The sequence below is a fragment of the Rattus norvegicus genome, chromosome 4 (genome assembly GCF_021556685.1).
Source record: "Rattus norvegicus strain SHRSP/BbbUtx chromosome 4, alternate assembly SHRSP_T2T, whole genome shotgun sequence".
Lineage (NCBI taxonomy): Eukaryota > Metazoa > Chordata > Mammalia > Rodentia > Muridae > Rattus > Rattus norvegicus.
This window is the reverse complement of record NC_141537.1, coordinates 1,145,460-1,165,140: the sequence shown is the minus strand read 5'-3', so window position 1 is coordinate 1,165,140 and position 19,681 is coordinate 1,145,460. Positions and strand designations below refer to the sequence as shown.

The window sequence follows — 19,681 nt, the reverse complement described above, 5'->3', positions numbered from 1 at the left end:
TAGAAATGCTGAGATAAACAAAAATATATTAAATTGTTTTGTGCAAGAATATCTACTTCCTCTGAACAAAATTTTTGAGAGTAAAATTAACTTTAAAGGTTATAATTTTTGAACAGTGAAAATATATACTACCTGAAGCCATATTGTAAACTAAAGTGAACAAAAATTATCTGGATATGTAAATATCTTTATTCATTAAAACAGTCTTTTTCCCAGCCATGATTTTCAGATTTCGTCCTCCAACAACACCTCCTCATGGTAGGCAGAGATTCTGTATGGAGAGAAAAAAAATAAGTGAGTTTTATACCATAACGTACTCTTCATTGATATTTTATCAAGGGAAATGGGAAAGTTGAAAACTCAAATGTCCAATTAACAAAAGACAAAAGTATAATCCCAAGTAAACCTTATCAAAATGTGTTCTTTTCAGGTTGCTTTATCAGTGCAGTCTGTCCAGAGAACATCCTCCCTACACTTTTAGTCTCATATTTAAACACTTTCCAACTTTCTACTTGTAAGAGGGGTCAATGGGGAATCTATGAGCTCCTGAATTACACTTAATATCCTCTTTGGATAAAACATCAATAAATCCAACTGTAACTTACTCGTTACCATTAATTAGTTAAACAATCTATTAAAATATTTCCTTCATCATCTGACCTAAAATGACTCTTAAACTGTGTCATACAAACAACTCAAGAAAACACACATAATATAATACGTCTACTAAGCAAAATGTACCCCCAAGAACTTCATTAAAAGATCTACATAAGGGACTTGTTAGTGTGATAACAAATTTAATACATGAAGTTGAAACAAAATATATTTAGGGAGTATTACTTACTGCAGACCCATGCCAAGATGTGCTCTTGAGAAATGATTACATGCAAGAGATCAGGGGTAAGAAGGATTGGGGGGCGGTGAGAGCCTGGAGACTGGGTAGAAACAGGCAGACAAGAGCAGAGCCATGAGGCCAGAGAAGGGAAGACAAGGTCAGAGGACAGAAAAGACTGGCATTCTTAATGCAACACTTAACTGTACTGTACAACACCAAGATTACCAGATCCTGGCATGTCTCAAGCTTCCAGCCTAGGGACTAACTAGATAAGTCATTGTTGGATCAAAAGAGGCACAAAGTTAAATTTTCCAGGTACAAGTTAGGCCACCACTGCATTAACTTTCATAAATTAATGCAATATTTACATTGCTTTCTGTAATTCTCTAAGATTATATCAAAGACTATTATATGAAGCCTTCAGTATCAAAGTCAAACTAGCTTTGGTAAGATTTGTAAGAATCTTTAATCTTAAAACATATTTTTTCCACACACATGATTCCTAGTTTTTGAAATGCCTTTTGATTTGGTTTCTCTTTCTGACATTTGTATTAACAACATATTATATACATGAAAAATGGCTAAAAACACACGGACGTTTTCAGCTAAGTCTCTAGAGTGAGAAAGACAATTTAAATGTTTTAGGGGCCTATGTAAAAGGCCCTGAGAATAAATTACTAATTCTGTGGACTTTGCTCTTAAATTTGCTCTAGGCTGGTACCAGGGTGTTCCATGGTGTGTTCCATATCAAGCACAGAATTGCCAGATGTATCTCACAAATTCTCCTTAAGAGACTTATTTGCTAATCTTCATCCCTTAAGAGCCAAAGAAATTCCTATTGCATAATGACTGGTTCAAAGAAACTCTGAATCTATACACGTACTTTTAACAGCAAATGATTTGAACATTCTGCAAATGTGTATGCGGCAGTCATTAAATGTAACAACATGTAGTCATATGCATGAGAATGTCCTCACAGACTCTGATATTTAGACACCTAGCTGGTGGTGCTGTTTGGAAGGGATTAAGAGGTATGGCCTTGCTGGAAGAAGCATGTCCCAGGAGGGAAGCTTTGAGAGGTAAAGAATGTTGTTTATCCAGTCTGCTCTCTCTGCTTCTGCTCACCACCATGCTTCCCATCAAGATGTAGATTAAACTATAAACAAAGTTACTTTCTCATGGGAAAAGCAACAGGAAGGTCTCTTCCTCAGGTTTGCAGCTTACTTGGCAGAGCACCAGGATTCTCTGCTTGAGAAAGTCTGCTTCCTTTGTCTCAGTTTGCTTAGAATGACAAAGACCCTAGGTTGCCTGCAAGCTGGCAAGCTAGGAACAGTGTCCTTTGGCCATTTCTCTACAAATAATAAAATATATCTTCAAACTTAAAGCCAGGTATGGTGTATTACACCTTTAATTTCAGTGTCTGGGAGGTACAATGAGGAGAATCAGAAGTTCAAGGCCAGCCCTATCTATATAATGAACTCAGGACCAGCCTCAACTACAGAACCCTACTCTCAGTTCTTATAAAAAAAATGAACAAATAAAAGAAAAATAAATGAGAAATAAAAAATAATAACAATTCATTTGATTATTCATTTAAGAGCACGGTATGCTCACTAAAATTTCTGGTGTGAAAAGCCAGTGAGAAAATCATTATTGATGGTGTAACAAGGAGGGTATCAAGTCTGACACTGAGAAAGATATGAGTATGCATCAGGGGTGCAGCACTCACCTGTCATTGAAGAGGCTGTGGGTTTGGTGTCAATAATTAAGGAAAAACGCAAAACCAAGCAAGCCCCACAAGCAGCTAAAACTGTGTTTTCTATAAAAAATTGTCCCAAGGCAAAGTCACTTACTAAGTAGTGGAAATCAGTGAAATAAATATCTGAAGAGAACAAAACTTACAAATACCTGCTACTTCTCCCCAATGGGATTCTTTCCTCTCTGAGAATAATCTGTCAACTCCAGAGGAGTGGCTGAAGAGCAGCCATAATTTTAACAAACACCACACGAAACGAATGAGAACTGGAGTTGAATCTTCCAAATATACTGATCTCTATATTACCAATAAGAACTGAGGCTGGAGAGAAGTCTCAGTGGGTAAGAGCCCTGACTGCTCTTTCAGAGGTCCTGAGTTCAATTCCCAGCAACCACATGGTAGCTCAGATTAGATCTGTAATGAGATCTGATGCCCTCTTCTGGTGTGTCTGAAGAGAGTGACAGTATACTCACATACATAAGATAAATAAATTAATTTAAAAAAAAGAAATAAGAACAAACTAGAAGTAAACAAATCAAGTTTTCCGGAAATTAAACCCCGGACAACTTCTACTAAAAGACCAAATACAAGGCAAGTGATACATTTCTCGACACTTGCATTGATACTCATTGCCCTAGTTAGGGTTATTATCACTGTGATGAAACACTGAAGCAAGTTGCAGAGGAAAGAGTGTATTTGCCTTACACTTCCACTTGGTAATCCATCACTGAAGGAACTTGGAATAGGAACCCAAACAAGGTAGCAACCTAGAAGCAGGAACTGGTACAGTGGTCAACCAGTGGTGCTGCTTACTGGCTTCCTCAGCTTGCTTTCTTATACAGCCCAGGACCACCAGGCCAGGGGTGGCCACACCCACAAGAGCCTGGGCCCTCCTGTATAAATCACTGAAATAACACCCTATAAGCTTGATTACAACCTGATCTTATGGGGAAGCATTTTCTCAATCGAGGTTCCCTCCTTTATGATGACTATAGCCTAGATTGAGCTGACATAAACATGGAGAGCATATTCATATGTACATGTTCATATTTCACTGAAACCAACAAGACTCCTGTTTCACATACTCAAATATTATCATGAAAATATATTAAATTGCCATTAACTGTACATGTGATTGGGTAGCAAAGAGTGTTTCAGTCCAGCCAGGACTACATAATGTTGGGGTAGAAATCTCATTTCGCGTCCAGACAAACCACAATGGGACAACAAGGTTCCATGTGGAAATGTTTAATGAGAGAAGAGTAGAAGAGGAGAGGAGTAAAGACAGGCCATGAGCATGAGGAGGGACGGGGGAAGGAGAATGGGGAGAGAAGGGACAAAGGGGAAGAGGGGAAGCAGGGCGAGAACAAGAAGCAAGAAAGGAAGAGAGTAAGAGAATGAGGAGGGGACAAGCATCCCCTTTTATAGTGCCAGGCATAACTGGCTGTTACTGAAGAGTTAAATTTCAAAAAGTTAGTCATAATCATTTGGAGCCACCCCCTCCCCTTCCTTCACTCTAGAGGTGAGTCATCCCCCTGCTGAGTGTGATGGATCATCCCTACCCACATTGCTGAGCAGCTAGGTTGCACGTATGCTTTCCTGATGTAACTCCGTGCCAAAAGTAACTACACCATTTGAATTAGCCAATCCTGTGTAACCGCGCGAAATTCCATGGCTTTCCCTATATAAACCCCCACCTTTAGAGGTTCGTGGTTCATCGGCCCTCTGTCTCCTGCGTGAGATGCGTGGCATGTCGGCCCGAGACCTCGGTGTCGGCCTGAGATCTCGTTAATAAAAGATGCCTCTTGTTATTACACCATGAATGGCTTCTCGAGCTTCCTGGGGCATGCCGCCATCCGGAGACTGGAGCGAGAGTCCCAATTTGGGGTTCTTCCTTTTGTTCTTTCATTACCAAGTAATTGTGGGAGTGGAGCTTAGACAGAAAACTAACACATAGTGAGAACCTGTTTCCAAGAAAAAAAAAAAAAAAAAAAAACAAAAAACAAACAAGGAAAATGAACAAAAAAGTTTTTTCCAGGACTGAAGAGATGCTTCAGTAGAGAAGAGAATATAATACTCCTGCAGAGGATCAGAGTTTGGCCAAAGCAAAAACATCTAGCAGCTCACAACCACCTGACTCAGCTCCAAAAGCTCAGACGCACTCTCTGGATGCCAGCACCTTCATTCACATGTGTGCATACCCACCATCACCACCAAGCAGCTACTACATGCACATGCATATTATTAAAATAAAATAAAACATTTTAATAGAAAAAATTTTGAAAATTCAGACTCAAACTCTGAACATATATATCACAAATTCTCTCCTAAAAGTAGTATAGGAAAAAACTCCAGCATTAGAACCTCATTGATAGTAAAAAAAAACATGTAGTATGTGGAAAATTACTACAAATCATTTATAGGATTATACTCTATAAGGTGTCATGGTATAAAAGCATAAATTTCTGCTAATCCATAACGATCACCAGAAAAGAAATAGTTTATTGATGTCTCTGTGGTCTTATCTATAGAGAGGTTCCCCACTCCACAAGACTTGTCTGTATATTTAAATAAGACTTTGTCTAAAGGGAAGAGGGCAATGGATTAGGATACAAATAACATGATGAGGCATAGTTCAAAAAATGAGGTTTTTCTTCCTGTTCCAAGCAACTTTTCCAATTACAATGTGTCCTCTTTACTATGCTGACTCATTAGGAAGCAATGGTTCTGTATTGACAAGTCATCAATTATAAAGCTAGACTTGTAGGTAAAAATCACCTTGTTTGAGCTGATTGGGTTTCCAAAGCTAATTGTATGGTGTTTGCTCATCTCAGGTGAGCATCAGTGATAAACAGTGTCTAAAATACAATGCACAAAATAAATCAGCCCACAACTTCTCTATATTCTGCAACATTAACAGAGAAACTATCAATGATGATGTCAAAAACTTAAGCTTAAAAGTAAATTAGACATGAACTCATAAACCTACAACACATTATGCCCATCATTTGGGGAATGTCCTCAAAACACTTTAGTGATTTATCACAGGATTCTATCCTGCCAGTGCAGAGCAAAAAGCATATTGGAACAGACTTAGAATCCCTTTGAAAACTATACAAACATAAAGTTACTTAAAGGCACCATCCAACCGCTACAGAGAGACACAATGGAAAGGATTTACTAATGAAAGACCTCAGCTCAGATCTTAGTCAAAGGACTGCCACCTTAGCTATTATACAGAGTATATTCAAGAGCAGTGAGCCTCAGATCTCTTCACCTATTAACAAGAAATGTGACTGACTAGTGATCAGAAAATCCCCATGTGGGGCCATATGTGAATATTAGGTAGTGATGTGACCAGAGTAAAGAGAACTGAATGTAAATATGTCAAGCAAGGAGGGTTCCATTGTTTAATCCTGTCTTTAGCAGTCTTTTTCTTATTTAAGTTTTAAATTTAAGTTCTGAATAGAGTCTCCTCAAGGTTTAAAATTAAAGAGTTTTGAACAGATGTGACTGATTTAAACTAGTCAGCTAAAAATAGTGTAAAATTCCTCAGTGTAGTTTTGTGTGGGTCCCATGTCCACTCTGCCACAGGGCAAGGCTGCAATAGGCGGGATGTGGGAGATGACTGCACTTACCCCATCGACCAGTGGTTGTGTGGGAGGTCAAGGTACACTGCTCTGGGGATGATGAAATGCAGTCTGAGGCACAGGACCACTGGAGCTGCCTGAGGGATTGGGAAGGTTCCTTGGGCCTGCAACAAGGCAGGGGCTTTCTGGTTCTTATGCTCTTAGGCATCCAGGTGCCCCTGAATGCCACAGAAGAGTTGAGAATAGAGTTGGGGCCCATGGAACTGGATCTAGTCCCAGGCTGAAGGGGAAAGAAGGGGGTCTCTAGCTAGTCCTTTGAGGAGAGGCTTTGCTTGGTGAGGGGGTGCTTGGTGTGGCTTGGTTGTGGTGGTTGCTGTGGTTGGGAGAGCAGGGAGGCCTTCTGCAGGAGATTAGATGCTGGCTCTGTAGTCTAAAGCCTTCTCTGTGGCTCACCATGGTGAATCCCAATAAAATGAGGCAGTCCATGGTTTTACGATATTTATCGGCATGGTGAAAAGTGAATGATTAAAACCATACTCCACTTCTTAGGGTGGACTTGCGACTAAGTACCTTTTGAAGGGTGAAATATCTAGGAAGGAAAGGTTATTGGCTAAGCCTCCAGGCCTTTGGTACCTCATTAAAATGGAGAAATGTCTTGAGTCTATGAGACCACAGGCCATGTCCTCTACCTGTGGAGGAACTTGAGGCATTACCTTTCTGTGACTGATGGCCATGAATCTATGGAGGGCTGTGGGCTTGTGATCTGCCTAGTTTCCCAGGAGTCAGGCGAAATGCCTACTGTCTCTTCAGTGTCACCGGGATTTCTAGCCTTAGTTCAACCAGGAACCAGGCTCTCTTTCATGGTACCACACAGTTCTTACTTCTTGTTTTCATATGACTCTATGAAAGTTGCCCAAAGTGCTTCAACCACTGAAAGGTTCTGTAAGCTAAAACTGTAAAGAAATATTAAGGCAAAAATATTAAATGTCAGCCAATCAGTGACTATAAAATATAACTATGCCCTGTTCCATGCAACATACCAGAACAGTCAGCCAGCTGGCTTCCCTTCAATGGAAGGGGAATGATAGAGCAGCATGGATTTAGAATGTTTACAATAGGCTTCTTGACTTACAGGATTACTAAAGCATGTGTCCTTCTTGATGGGCACAGCAGTAGCAGCTCATTCTGGACTTCAATGTACATGTTAAGAGGCCTCTCACACCCCATCAAAACTTCCTTTTGTCTGCTTACGTGGGCATTGGTAAGCTTTACTTAATTTTGCTTATTTTTTGGATTTTCTGACATAGGGTTTCTATAGCCAAGGAAGGCCTAGAACTCAAAATTATCCTACTGACTCAGACTGGGTCTTGGCATAGACTACCACATTTGATTCTTAATTTTAATATTTTTCAAAGGAACTATCTTCATTAGGAACAATCAGGTTTTCCACAAGTGGCATTTCACATATTTACTAAGAAAATTACTTATACAATAAATAAGAAAGAGCTCATTTATCACACCCTGACAAAATGCTCCCAAATACAGCTAATGGCATTTGTAACTCCTAAAGATATGAAGTATTAATGAAAGAAACTGAAGCTTGCCTTCCCCCCCACGCCCCCATAATTTCAACATTCAGAAGACTGAGGCTGAACAGTTATGGCTGGTTTGGGCTACCTAGGAGTGGTAATGGCGGTGTTGTGGGGAGGAGACATAAAAAGAACAAGCCAGGTAGAGTAAATCATACCTGTAATCCCAGAACACAGGAAGAAGCTAAGGCAAGAGCATTCTGAGTTCAAGCCAACAGAGGCTAGATAGCTATGTAGTTAGATCCTATCTCAAACAAACCAATAACCAAAACAAGTAAGTGCAACTGCTTTGAGTGACTTTATTCAGTCTCATTGCTGTGGTCATATACAGATACAAAGTGCTACCTTACCCTCACTTAATTGTTACAAGAAATATTTGTTAACTAAAACAAATGTACAATGAGTTCACTGTTGTGCCCATTTTAGTTGTTTGACATAACACATAATGTGCCACAAATGTAGAGAAAGCAACCTGGGGCCACTCTTAGACAAGGAGAGAGAAGCTGGGTTTGGGCCCACACTTATCTCTCTTCTCAGTACCTTTCTCCCTTACCTTAGCCATCAGTTTCCTACTTAGGCAGTTACTTACAACTGAGGACCTTAAGGTATAGTGCAATCCAGGGACATCTGTATTTAAAGGGGCTTCTCTGTAAGAAATCAATGGGACAGTCTTTTAAATGAAGAGAGCTGGTGAAACTGGGATATCACATGCAAAAAAAGATGGACCATTAGCTTACACTATATATAAATATTAATTCATAATAGATTTTAAAATGGACTTAAACATAAGACCAAAACTACTGAAGTCTAGAAAAAGAAAATAGGTAAATATTTTGACAGTGGATTTGTTAATGATTTCTTGGATATGATATGAGCCAATTGGATAGCTCAATGGGTAAAGGTTCTTGCGTCGCCAAGCCAGATGTAATCAGTTCAATACCTGGGACCAACACTAAAACCTGACTCCTACCAGATGCCCCTGACCTCCTTGTTTTGAGGTTTGGTCTGTTGCTTTGCATTGTAATGCTAACTGCAGACCCCCAAGGCCTGATTGTCCCAGAGACAAGAGTCCACAAGTAGACCCAAGTGATGAGATGTGATATTTTCCCCAAATTATTTCTGATAAGTGAATAAAGATGCCAAAAGTCAACAGCTGGGCGGAAGACACAGAGACAGGGTTTAGCATTCCAGGACTTCTGGCATCAGAGAAGAACCATGAGGGGAAAAGAATGTGAAGGGAGGAGGAAGCCTCCATGGGTCAGGTAGGTTGGCTAATTGGAGTTAAGAGAAGCCCACACATAGGAAATTTAATTTTATAGTGGGATTATTGGCTGTGAAACAGACATAACAGCAAGAGGATCCATATCTGCCCAGCTCCTTTGCTGATTAATGTAAATATAAAGCTTGTGAGTGTCTTTTATCTAGGAACTAAGTGGTCAGAGGCAGGGGAGAAACCCTGTGTGAGGATTAAACCATTTCTACAACATTCACACATACAAATCCTGTCATACACACACACACACACACACACACACACACACACACACAAATAAAAATTGTCACTTTTAAAAGGGGTAAATGAATTTGTCATCACCTATGAGGATCCAAATTCTATCACTACAATCCATGGTGTAGGAGGACGACCTCCCCACTCATTTGTCCTCTGGTCTCCATATACACACACTAACATATATAGACATATGGACACAGAATACATTAATGAGTTAATTAATTAATCAATCAATCAATTAATTAATTAAAAGTTTTTCTAATTATCTGTTCTTGGCCCCAGCTCACTCTGTCTTTGCTTTACACAGCTCAACTCCCCACATCTGCCTCCCCTTCTCTCATGCCTGTCATTCTTTCATGTGTGTTTCTCCTCCCTTAGTGTCCATGTTTAAATCTATATTCGCCTTCTTATAAACTATAACTCTGGTGATTAGACAGATACTTCCCAGGTTGAAAGAACTTGCTGTGTGATCATGAGGCCTGCAGTCTGAATCCCAGCATCCTGCAAACACCAGTCACTACAGCTGCCAGGAATCAGACAACGTCTTCTTAGGCAAAAATAATGAAATACTGCCAGTAATTTGGATGAATATACACTTATGAATATATGGCAAAATGCAAAACTTTGTCCTTTTAAGATGTAGCTAACAAAAAGAGTGAGTCAAAGGGAGGTAAACATACTGGTTTCTTTTATACCATGTGAACCAAACAAGTACTGTTATCTCTACAAATCTGTTCCTTTCTCATAAGCCAAATTTAAACAATGCTTTGGAAAACTATCCACCTGGACCTGGATCATCCTGCTCTGTTGTCTCCATCTCGCTTTTCCTCACCTCTCTTTCTCCTCCCTCCTTCCTAGACTTTTCCCCACCTACCATTCCTTCTCATCCAATGATAGGGTATGCCTTATCCCGGACTCGCCTTGCTCCATAATGGCATCACCTTACACAGAGCAGTGCCACAGATTTCAGCAGAATACAGGAGAGGGATGGACTGGGGAAATAGGATGCTCAATGTTCAACACAATGATGTGAAGGGTCAACATCTAGTCGAAATTCTGTTCTCAGACAGAACAAGGCCTACATTAAACTCCTGGGGTTGGCTATTTCTGTAGATTTCTAATTTCTCAAAGCCTAGCTGAGGAGACACCCATTTAGTTGAATGCTCACCTTGTTCAATCATTAATGTTTAGGAGGGTTTTTTTACCCTTTTACATCAATATGGGAAAGTTCGCCAACAGTAATAATAGTCTTGAATATAAGATCTGTTTGTCAAGTCCATTTTCCTCATGAAGAACTATTATAAAAATTGAGGACCAGCATGAAGGCTCAGCAAAAGGCTTTTGCCACAGAGCTTGATGACTTGAATTCAATACCTGGATCACATATGGTAGAAGGAGCTACCACCCACAAGTTGGCCTCTGACCTCCGCACCCATACATGTATACACATACATACACATAAAAATGCGATGAAAATTTAAAACGGAAAGCCTAACAAAATTAATTATAATTCAGCAAAGGTACCTTTAGTCCAATCCAAGTTGCTTTATCTTCTGCTGACTGCTGACTTAACAGTACAGAGGGGGAATGGAAAGAAATGGCCTATTGTTTTGACTGTGCCTAAAACCTCAAGCATGCCCAAGAGAAGGCAAGCCTGTAGGATGGGCAAGGTCCTAGAGGGATAGTACCAAAATATCACCACACAGTAGAGAACACATGTAGTCAGAAACTACTTAAACAGAATGTGTAAGTCCTCAATACACAGGACACAGTTGATGGTGCTTGGGGTGCAATTCTTAGGGGCCCTGCAGTGTGTAAAATACATGACACTTGTGTTATATAACTGTCTGGGATTCAGTGAATCTATATGTTTCAGTTCTAGCTTTGGATAACCTCAGCGGACCTTTGTGGAGTTTTTTATCAATAGAGTAGCTCTTTACCTCCTCATAACCTTATTATGCTTTAGGCTTTTATTGTTTTATTTTTCCCTCCCACTATTTAAAGTTGACCAGAAGAAAAGGGTTGTGTTGAGGCTAAGTTGGTTGGTCCGGTTTTCTTCTTGGAGGTAGGCTTCTGAACATCAAAATATCTGAATAGACCACCTCACCTCTAGATCCCAGTGAGGGCTTTTCAATAGAGCCCAACTGAAATTGTCTGATTGTTTCTTCTCAAAGATCAGGAAAAAACAACAGTGCCATTTCAGACCTCTTATAGAGGGAGGGACATGTGGCTGCCTCAGTATTCTGTTGCTCGTGATTTTTGTAAAAACCGAATTTTTAAAGTATGTTAATGTTTCACAAAGAGGAAAGCCACAGTTTGTGGTATCCTATAATTTTATGGCTTTACATTGTGTGTTTCTTCCTTTTAGGAAAAACCCTACCCAGTACAAGCCATCACATGCACAGAATGTCCAATGAGTGGGTTGGTTCTCCACAGTCCTTGGTGTAGTATTTAGTTTAGTCATTTACATTCTTTTGTATATGAACCCCAATAGGCTTATATGTTTGAATACTCAGTCATCAGGGAGTTGAATTATTTGAGAAGGATTAGGAGGTGTGGCCTTTGCGAATAGGTATGGCCTTATTGGAGGAGGCATGTTATTGAAGGAGTGGGTTTAGAGGTTTCAAAGTCCAGTGTATCATTCTGGGATATATTAGGATGTACAGCCCTCAGTTACTGCCCCAGCACCTTCTTATTTGCTTCTGGCAATGATAACGTGTACTGATTTTCTAAAACTGTAAGCAAGCCCCCAATTAAAAATTTTCTTTTACAAGAGTTGCTTTAGTCATGGTATCTCCTCGTAGCAATAGAATAGTGACAAACACAGAGTTTATTTGACTTACAATTTCAGGTAACAGTCCATTATTTCAGGAAAATCATAGGAATTGCAGGAATTTGAGGCAGATGCCTGACGAATATTCACAGTCAAGAGTAAAGAGAGCATATTTGCATGGATAGTTACTTACTAGCTTTTTTCACTTGTATATATAGTTCAGGGCCCAACCTAGGGAATGGTGCTGCCCATAGTGAGCTAGGACTTCTTTTTTTTTTTTTTTTTTTTATTAACTTGAGTATTTCTTATATACATTTCGAGTGTTATTCCCTTTCCCGGTTTCCGGGCAAACATCCCCCTCATCCCTCCCCTTTCTTATGGGTGTTCCCCTCCCAACCCTCCCCCCATTGCCGCCCTCCCCCCATAGACTAGTTCACTGGGGGTTCAGTCTTAGCAGGACCCAGGGCTTCCCCTTCCACTGGTGCTCTTACTAGGATATTCATTGCTACCTATGGGGTCAGAGTCCAGGGTCAGTCCATGTATAGTCTTTAGGTAGTGGCTTAGTCCCTGGAAGCTCTGGTTGCTTGGCATTGTTGTACTTTTGGGGTCTCGAGCCCCTTCAAGTTCTTCCAGTTCTTTCTCTGATTCCTTCAACAGGGGACCTATTCTCAGTTCAGTGGTTTGCTGCTGGCATTCGCCTCTGTATTTGCTGTATTCTGGCTGTGTCTCTCAGGAGCGATCTACATCTGGCTCCTGTCGGTCTGCACTTCTTTGCTTCATCCATCTTGTCTAATTGGGTGGCTGTATATGTATGGGCCACATGTGGGGGAGGCTCTGAATGGGTGTTCCTTCAGTCTCTGTTTTAATCTTTGCCTCTCCCTTCCCTGCCAAGGGTATTCTTTTTCCTCATTTAAAGAAGGAGTGAAGCATTCACATTTTGATCATCCGTCTTGAGTTTCGTTTGTTCTAGGGATCTAGGGTAATTCAAGCATTTGGGCTAATAGCCACTTATCAATGAGTGCATACCATGTATGTCTTTCTGTGATTGGGTTAGCTCACTCAGGATGATATTTTCCAGTTCCAACCATTTGCCTACGAATTTCATAAACTCGTTGTTTTTGATAGCTGAGTAATATTCCATTGTGTAGATGTACCACATTTTCTGTATCCATTCCTCTGTTGAAGGGCATCTGGGTTCTTTCCAGCTTCTGGCTATTATAAATAAGGCTGCGATGAACATAGTGGAGCACGTGTCTCTTTTATATGTTGAGGCATCTTTTGGGTATATGCCCAAGAGAGGTAGAGCTGGATCCTCAGGCAGTTCAATGTCCAATTTTCTGAGGAACCTCCAGACTGATTTCCAGAATGGTTTTACCAGTCTGCAATCCCACCAACAATGGAGGAGTGTTCCTCTTTCTCCACATCCTCACCAGCATCTGCTGTCACCTGAGTTTTTGATCTTAGCCATTCTCACTGGTGTGAGGTGAAATCTCAGGGTTGTTTTGATTTGCATTTCCCTTATGACTAACGATGTTGAACATTTCTTTAGGTGTTTCTCAGCCATTCGGCATTCCTCAGCTGTGAATTCTTTGTTTAGCTCTGAACCCCATTTTTTTTTTATTGAGTATTTCTTATATACATTTCGAGTGTTATTCCCTTTCCCGGTTTCCGGGCAAACATCCCCCTCCCCCCTCCCCTTCCTTATGGGTGTTCCCCTCCCAACCCTCCCCCCATTACCGCCCTCCCCCCATAGACTAGTTCACTGGGGGTTCAGTCTTAGCAGGACCCAGGGCTTCCCCTTCCACTGGTGCTCTTACTAGGATATTCATTGCTACCTATGGGGTCAGAGTCCAGGGTCAGTCCATGTATAGTCTTTAGGTAGTGGCTTAGTCTCTGGAAGCTCTGGTTGCTTGGCATTGTTGTACTTTTGGGGTCTCGAGCCCCTTCAAGCTCTTCCAGTTCTTTCTCTGATTCCTTCAATAGGGGACCTATTCTCAGTTCAGTGCTGAACCCCATTTTTAATAGGGTTATTTGTTTCCCTGCGGTCTAACTTCTTGAGTTCTTTGTATATTTTGGATATAAGGCCTCTATCTGTTGTAGGATGAGCTAGGACTTCTTACTAAGTATTCAAACATATGAACCTTTGGCAGCCATTCTCATTCAAGCCACCATAATCCCTTGTTCCCTAAGTTGATCTTGCCAGGATATGTAATGACAGTAAGACAAATAAGACTAGAACAAAAATTGGTACCAAGAGTAAGATAGTCATTGGGTGCTGAGATAAAAAAAAAAAATTCAAGATATCTACCACCACCACCACCACAACCACCAAAACGTGTCTATACTCCTACATGATCGAAACAATTCCTAAGTAAGACTCTCTTCCCAGGTGATTCTAGATTGGGTAAAAATGACAGTTAAAAGTAGCCAAAAAAATGACCAAAACAAAGAAGAAAAGCAGCCTTAGAATATAGCCCCCTTTTCCATCACTGAGAAAGTAAGAACTCACTACTGCCCAGGATAATCTTGACAATAGTATTTCAGTAGGAAGAGACATGCAGTGTGTGACATGACATTCTATTACCAGTAAATGATACCATCTCAGTGGAACCCACTCTTCATTTAGTATTTTATGTTGTGGTATAATGTGTGATGCTCATTCTCGGAAGAATTCTGAGAACTTTGCAGTAATTCTGGATGGCTTACAACCCCTGTTCCTCCTGCTGGATTAATGAAGCATAGCTATATTTATGGATGAGGTTGCTTTTCGGGCCATTCAGATTTTCATTTAGCTACTGTTATCTGTTGGAGCACGAGTAAGCCACTTAAAATTTCAAAATCTCAATTTTCTTATCTCATACGATGTGACGAAGATTGCGAATCCATTGCAATGTCTATTGTGTAATAAATTTTTAATGAATTATGAGAACATCATCAACAAATCTAGACTGCAAGCTTTTAAAGGGCATGGTGTCATATTTTTTCAGTCTAAAGAATTCAGATATTTAAAGACCTCTAATTTTATGAGGTATGTCCAGTTGAGCACACATAATTCTAGCTTCATGAAAATCTGGAACAGAAGAACTGGCTGGCAGAATTAGAGGTTCAGCTGTTGCCCATGTTTTGAGGGAAGTCAGAGGTCAGATAGCGTGGGCTTGAAGTTTGGTTTTTCATTCTTGCTGAGTGGGTTCTTGGTTAAGGCAGGTAATCCCTTTACACTCCATTTCTGTATCTGAAAATGAGGCACGATTACCGGATAAACAAAACAGTGGAAAGAGTGCCCAGGCCGAGCCCTATACGTTATAGATGGCTCAGTTAAGGCTTGCTATTGCTATCATTGACTTCAGGAACATCGTTCTGGCTCAAGTACCAAGTTCTAGAGGAAGTGCTGGTGGCCAGCAGGTCACATGTAACAAAAACAGGTGATTTGATTTGGGGAAAAGCACAGCATATCTAGGCAAACAGCAGAAAGAAAGCCAAAGACAACTGGAAACATGGCTGCTTTCACTACCCAGTGGAGACAGCTCACACTGATGTTATATTTGGGCAGCCATGAGCTCTTTCTGCATCATCAGAAGTACACCAGCATTTATTTACAGAACACTGTGTTAGAGCAGCTTGGAAAGTCTTAAAGGAAATGAAAAGTAGAACCTAAGAGAAACAGAGTCTGGGGAGGGGAAGACTTCTGTGTGGAGGACATAGAGACTGATAGAATATGCTTAAGTATAATTTGTGTGTGGGTTTGCTTCTTGTTTTTCTTTGTTTTTTTTAACTCAAGTCTCATGTATTCCTAGTAACAATCAAGAATGTAGCAAGAATGCAAAGAATCAGGGAGTGGATTATACAGGAGAAAGTGTGGGAGTTAGGAAAGCCATTCTAGTAGTATTTTTTCCAGTTCTCTCCTTTTACATGGGTTCCTGGAACTGAACTCGGATTTCAAGGAAAGGGATTTATTTACCTTTCGAGCCTTCTCTGGCCCTCTTTGTAAGTACTTTTTAAATGGAGGGTTTTCCAAATTACTGTTTTGGGTTTATTCCCCTTTGTTTTTCTTATCTTTTTGTAGGGGAATTTGGTGGGGAAAATTCTATAGCTTTCTTGTTTTTTAACTTTTCCAAACATCCATTGTTATTGCACCCCACCCCGCGATCAGAGCGAGAGATGCAGCTCCCCGTTTTGGGGTACGCTCTTTCAATATCACTGTGCTTGATTGCCTGGTTGTCTTCATAGTGGTTTAGATGAATTCACCTTGTTTCTCTGGGAACATGGCTAATTAATTAATTGATTGATTAATTAATTAATTAACATGAGTACACTGTAGCTGTCTTCAGACACATCAGGATAGGGCATCAGATCCCATTACAGATGGTTGTGAGCCACCATGTGGTTGTTGGGAACTGAACTCAGGACCTCTTATCCACTGAGCTATCTCTCCTGCCCAGGTCCATGCCTCTTAGGGTATGTGCAATATTAGCACTTTTTAGTCCTTACTATAGTTCCTTGTTATATAGACATATGGTAGAGCTACATTTTCATTACAGTATTAATTGTACTGTTGTTGTCTCTGTGATGACTGAATCTAACTATTTTATTTATTCATTGAGTTAAAGTTAAATACTAATCAATCAAGATATTTGCTTAAAGAGAGCAGATCATACTGTTTATAATTACAAGTTTTGCTGGTAAAGTGTTACGTCAGAGTGGATCCTGGTACAGCTTTTAGAGTTAGCCTATAGAAAATGCAAAAATTTTCTTCAACATACCTTTGCAAATTTAATTTCTTAGACTTTGGTCATATATATTCAAGCTAAGAATGTTAAAAACAAAATCAATGCTTTTTATATTCACTACTTAAGAAACTCCTCAATTCTCGATAGCACCTTATGTGGGAAAAAGTGAAGGAGGAAAAGATTGCTGTGGTACTATTTTATTTCTTATATTTGGTCTGAAGTTTCTTTTATCTTTGTTTCCTTCTGGTGTTTGATTTAGGACATTAAGGTCCTTTCAGATTCTTTCACTAGTAGGGAGGGGCTGACTGTACAAAGACCCTTGGCTTTTGTGTTTTGAGCCCTTTAGGTCTTTTGACTGTCCTGTATAGCCTTCAGCCTGTGTATTGATCTTACACAGCCTGCAGTGTAAGCAGTTGAGAGAGCTGGTCTTGCTACCTGTGTTTAGAAGTGGAGGGATGTTGGAAATCAAAGTGTGCATGGGAAGGGTGACTTGGGAGAGAGATGCCTAGATCAGCCCATTGTTATCTGTGAGAAAGCTTTGGAAAGATACCTGCTGTGTTTTCAGTTGCTAATTTTCAGTTGTGAAGGCCTCATCTCAGGCAACCTTGACTTCCTGTCCTTCTTTTTTTTCTCTCAGACTCAGGGAACCCCAACTATGTTGTGGGATTGGCGCCACCTTGTGTCCCAGCTCAGGACTGGTGTGGTACCTCTGGTTGCCTAGGTTTGCTTGGGACTTGGGAAGGGAGCCTCTCAGCTAGCTCTCTGTATACCCTTTAGACTCATGCTTAATTTCCACCCTGAAGCAGCTTTAGAGTGAAGCCCTAGTTGTTAATAATGAGTGGATGGGGGTGGATTTCCGTATCGGGTTACTTCGGTTCTAAGCCAGACATGGGTTTGTCAATTTGTTACTAAAATTTCCAACCCTAACAGCCCATGTAAAAGACACACAATCCAAATATTTTAATTATAAGTTATATGCCTACATTGGCCATATCTAATACAATACTAACTTATTTCCCAATTCTAAGACTCCTTACTACTTCTGGTTTCTCCCAGCCACATGATTCTGGTGTATAGTGGCTTCCTTCTCTCCTCTTCCTTCATTCTTTTTCTCCTTCTACCTGCCACCCCCTCCAGAGCCTCCAGTCCCACCTTTCCTATCCAGTACCCAATCATAGGCTCTAACCATTTATTGACCTATTAAAGTGGAGAGAAGGTTCACATAGCATCACCTAAGTACATGATGCTCTGCTTGTGGGGTGGGGGCAACCCCTCTTGAGGAACCAATATGAATAATAATATACAAGCAGCATCAAGCCAAACCACTACAGTTTACTCGTAAGATCTCAGTTTTTAGTACAAAATCCAATAATGTTAGTTGTTTAAATGTGTGTCTTACCATATTTCTTACACAGCTATTTTCCAAATGTGGGTTTGTCTGGTGTTCTGTACCAGCATAGAGTATTCATAGTTAACAGTGTATTTTCTTGCCACCAATACATGAATTTTTGTTGGATATGCTAAAGAGTCATAATGGTTTTACAAAGAAAAGCTAATTGTCAGAATTTTGTTTTGTTTTACAGTCAGGGTTTTCTGTATAGCCCTGGCTGTCCTGGAACTCACCTTGTAGACCAGGCTGCCTTCAGACTTACAGAGATGTGCCTGCCCTCTGTCTCTTAATGCTAGGGTTTAAGTCCTGTGCCCAGCTTGATATTTTTATTTGTCATTCTCTCTCTCCCTCTCTCTTTTTTTTTTTTTTTTTTTTGCCCTTGTCAATGGATTTTATTTGGTCACAGGGTCACAGGCCAGGTATGGCCCCAGCCTCATTTGACCTTCTTCTTTGGGGCTCAGGTTGTTGGAGTGGCCGAACTTCTTGTAGCAGTTGACTACACTGTGTGCAGGCATGAGTAGCACTTGTGGCAGATCATCTTGTCACAATTGTAATTCTGGACAAGGTGACAAAGGGATGACTCGATGATGCCACTGTGCAGACACAGCACCAGGTGCAAGGTGGACTCTTTCTAGATGTTGTAGTTGGACAGGTTGTGGCCATCCTCCAAATGTTTGCCAGCAAATATCAGCTCTGCTGGTCGGTGGGATGCCTTCCCTGTCTTGGATCATTATTGATGGTGTCACTGGGCTCAATCTCAAGAGTAATGGTCTTGCCCATTAGGGTTTTCATGAAGATCTGCATGTTGGTATCTGCTACTTGGCCACCTTGTTGAAGAGAAAGAGTGGTTTGGGGTTTTTGGGATTTTTTGTTTGTTTGTTTTGTTTTTTCTTTTCTTTTTTTTTTTTTTTTTGGTCCTTTTTTTCGGAGCTGGGGACCGAACCCCGTGCCTTGTGCTTCCTAGGTAAGCGCTCTACCACTGAGCTAAATCCCCAGCCCCTTGTTTTTTCTTTTTAATACTTAGATCATTTTGTTGACTTCTCGGTGTTTGTTGAGGGCTGGTATAATTTGCATTTTAAATATATTTACCTGGATCTTCACTGCTTGCTCTCTCCTTTATCTTACCAGGCAGGTGTCCTTTTTTTTGGGACTGAATAGACTTTTTTTTTTAATGGTTTCTAGTCTGTTTCTTTCACTGCCCTTTTATGAGTCAGTTTTTCACAGAGTTGGCTGTCACAGTGCAGGAAAGATTCGGCCAGAGCTTGAAACAAGGAGAAATGGGTGGCAGTTTTAGGACCTGTACTATCATATTTTGGAACACCAGGGGGATTATTAGAAGTAATATTATTATAAAGTAATGTTAACCTAATAGTTGGGTTATAATAATCCTTATTAACAATCTTTGGTTATTCTAAGTCAGTAATTTTCCTTATGAGATAATATTTACTTTCATCTCCATAAATATAATAGTCATGCGGCAGAACTAGTAACAGCTAATGATGAAAGAACAA

At 40.3% G+C, this 19,681-nt stretch overlaps 1 long non-coding RNA gene and 1 pseudogene across 1 annotated transcript; both read right to left on the bottom strand.

Annotated features, from left to right (window-relative positions):
* Positions 1 to 19,681, bottom strand: part of LOC148006206 (polyubiquitin-C-like) — a 1,402,189-nt pseudogene that overhangs the window by 313,804 nt on the left and 1,068,704 nt on the right.
* LOC147994620 (uncharacterized) lies at positions 170 to 4,548 on the bottom strand. Its single transcript, XR_015686265.1, has 2 exons — positions 4,289 to 4,548; positions 170 to 271 (listed from the first exon to the last, which is right to left on the bottom strand). It is a non-coding gene; the product is annotated as an uncharacterized LOC147994620 (long non-coding RNA).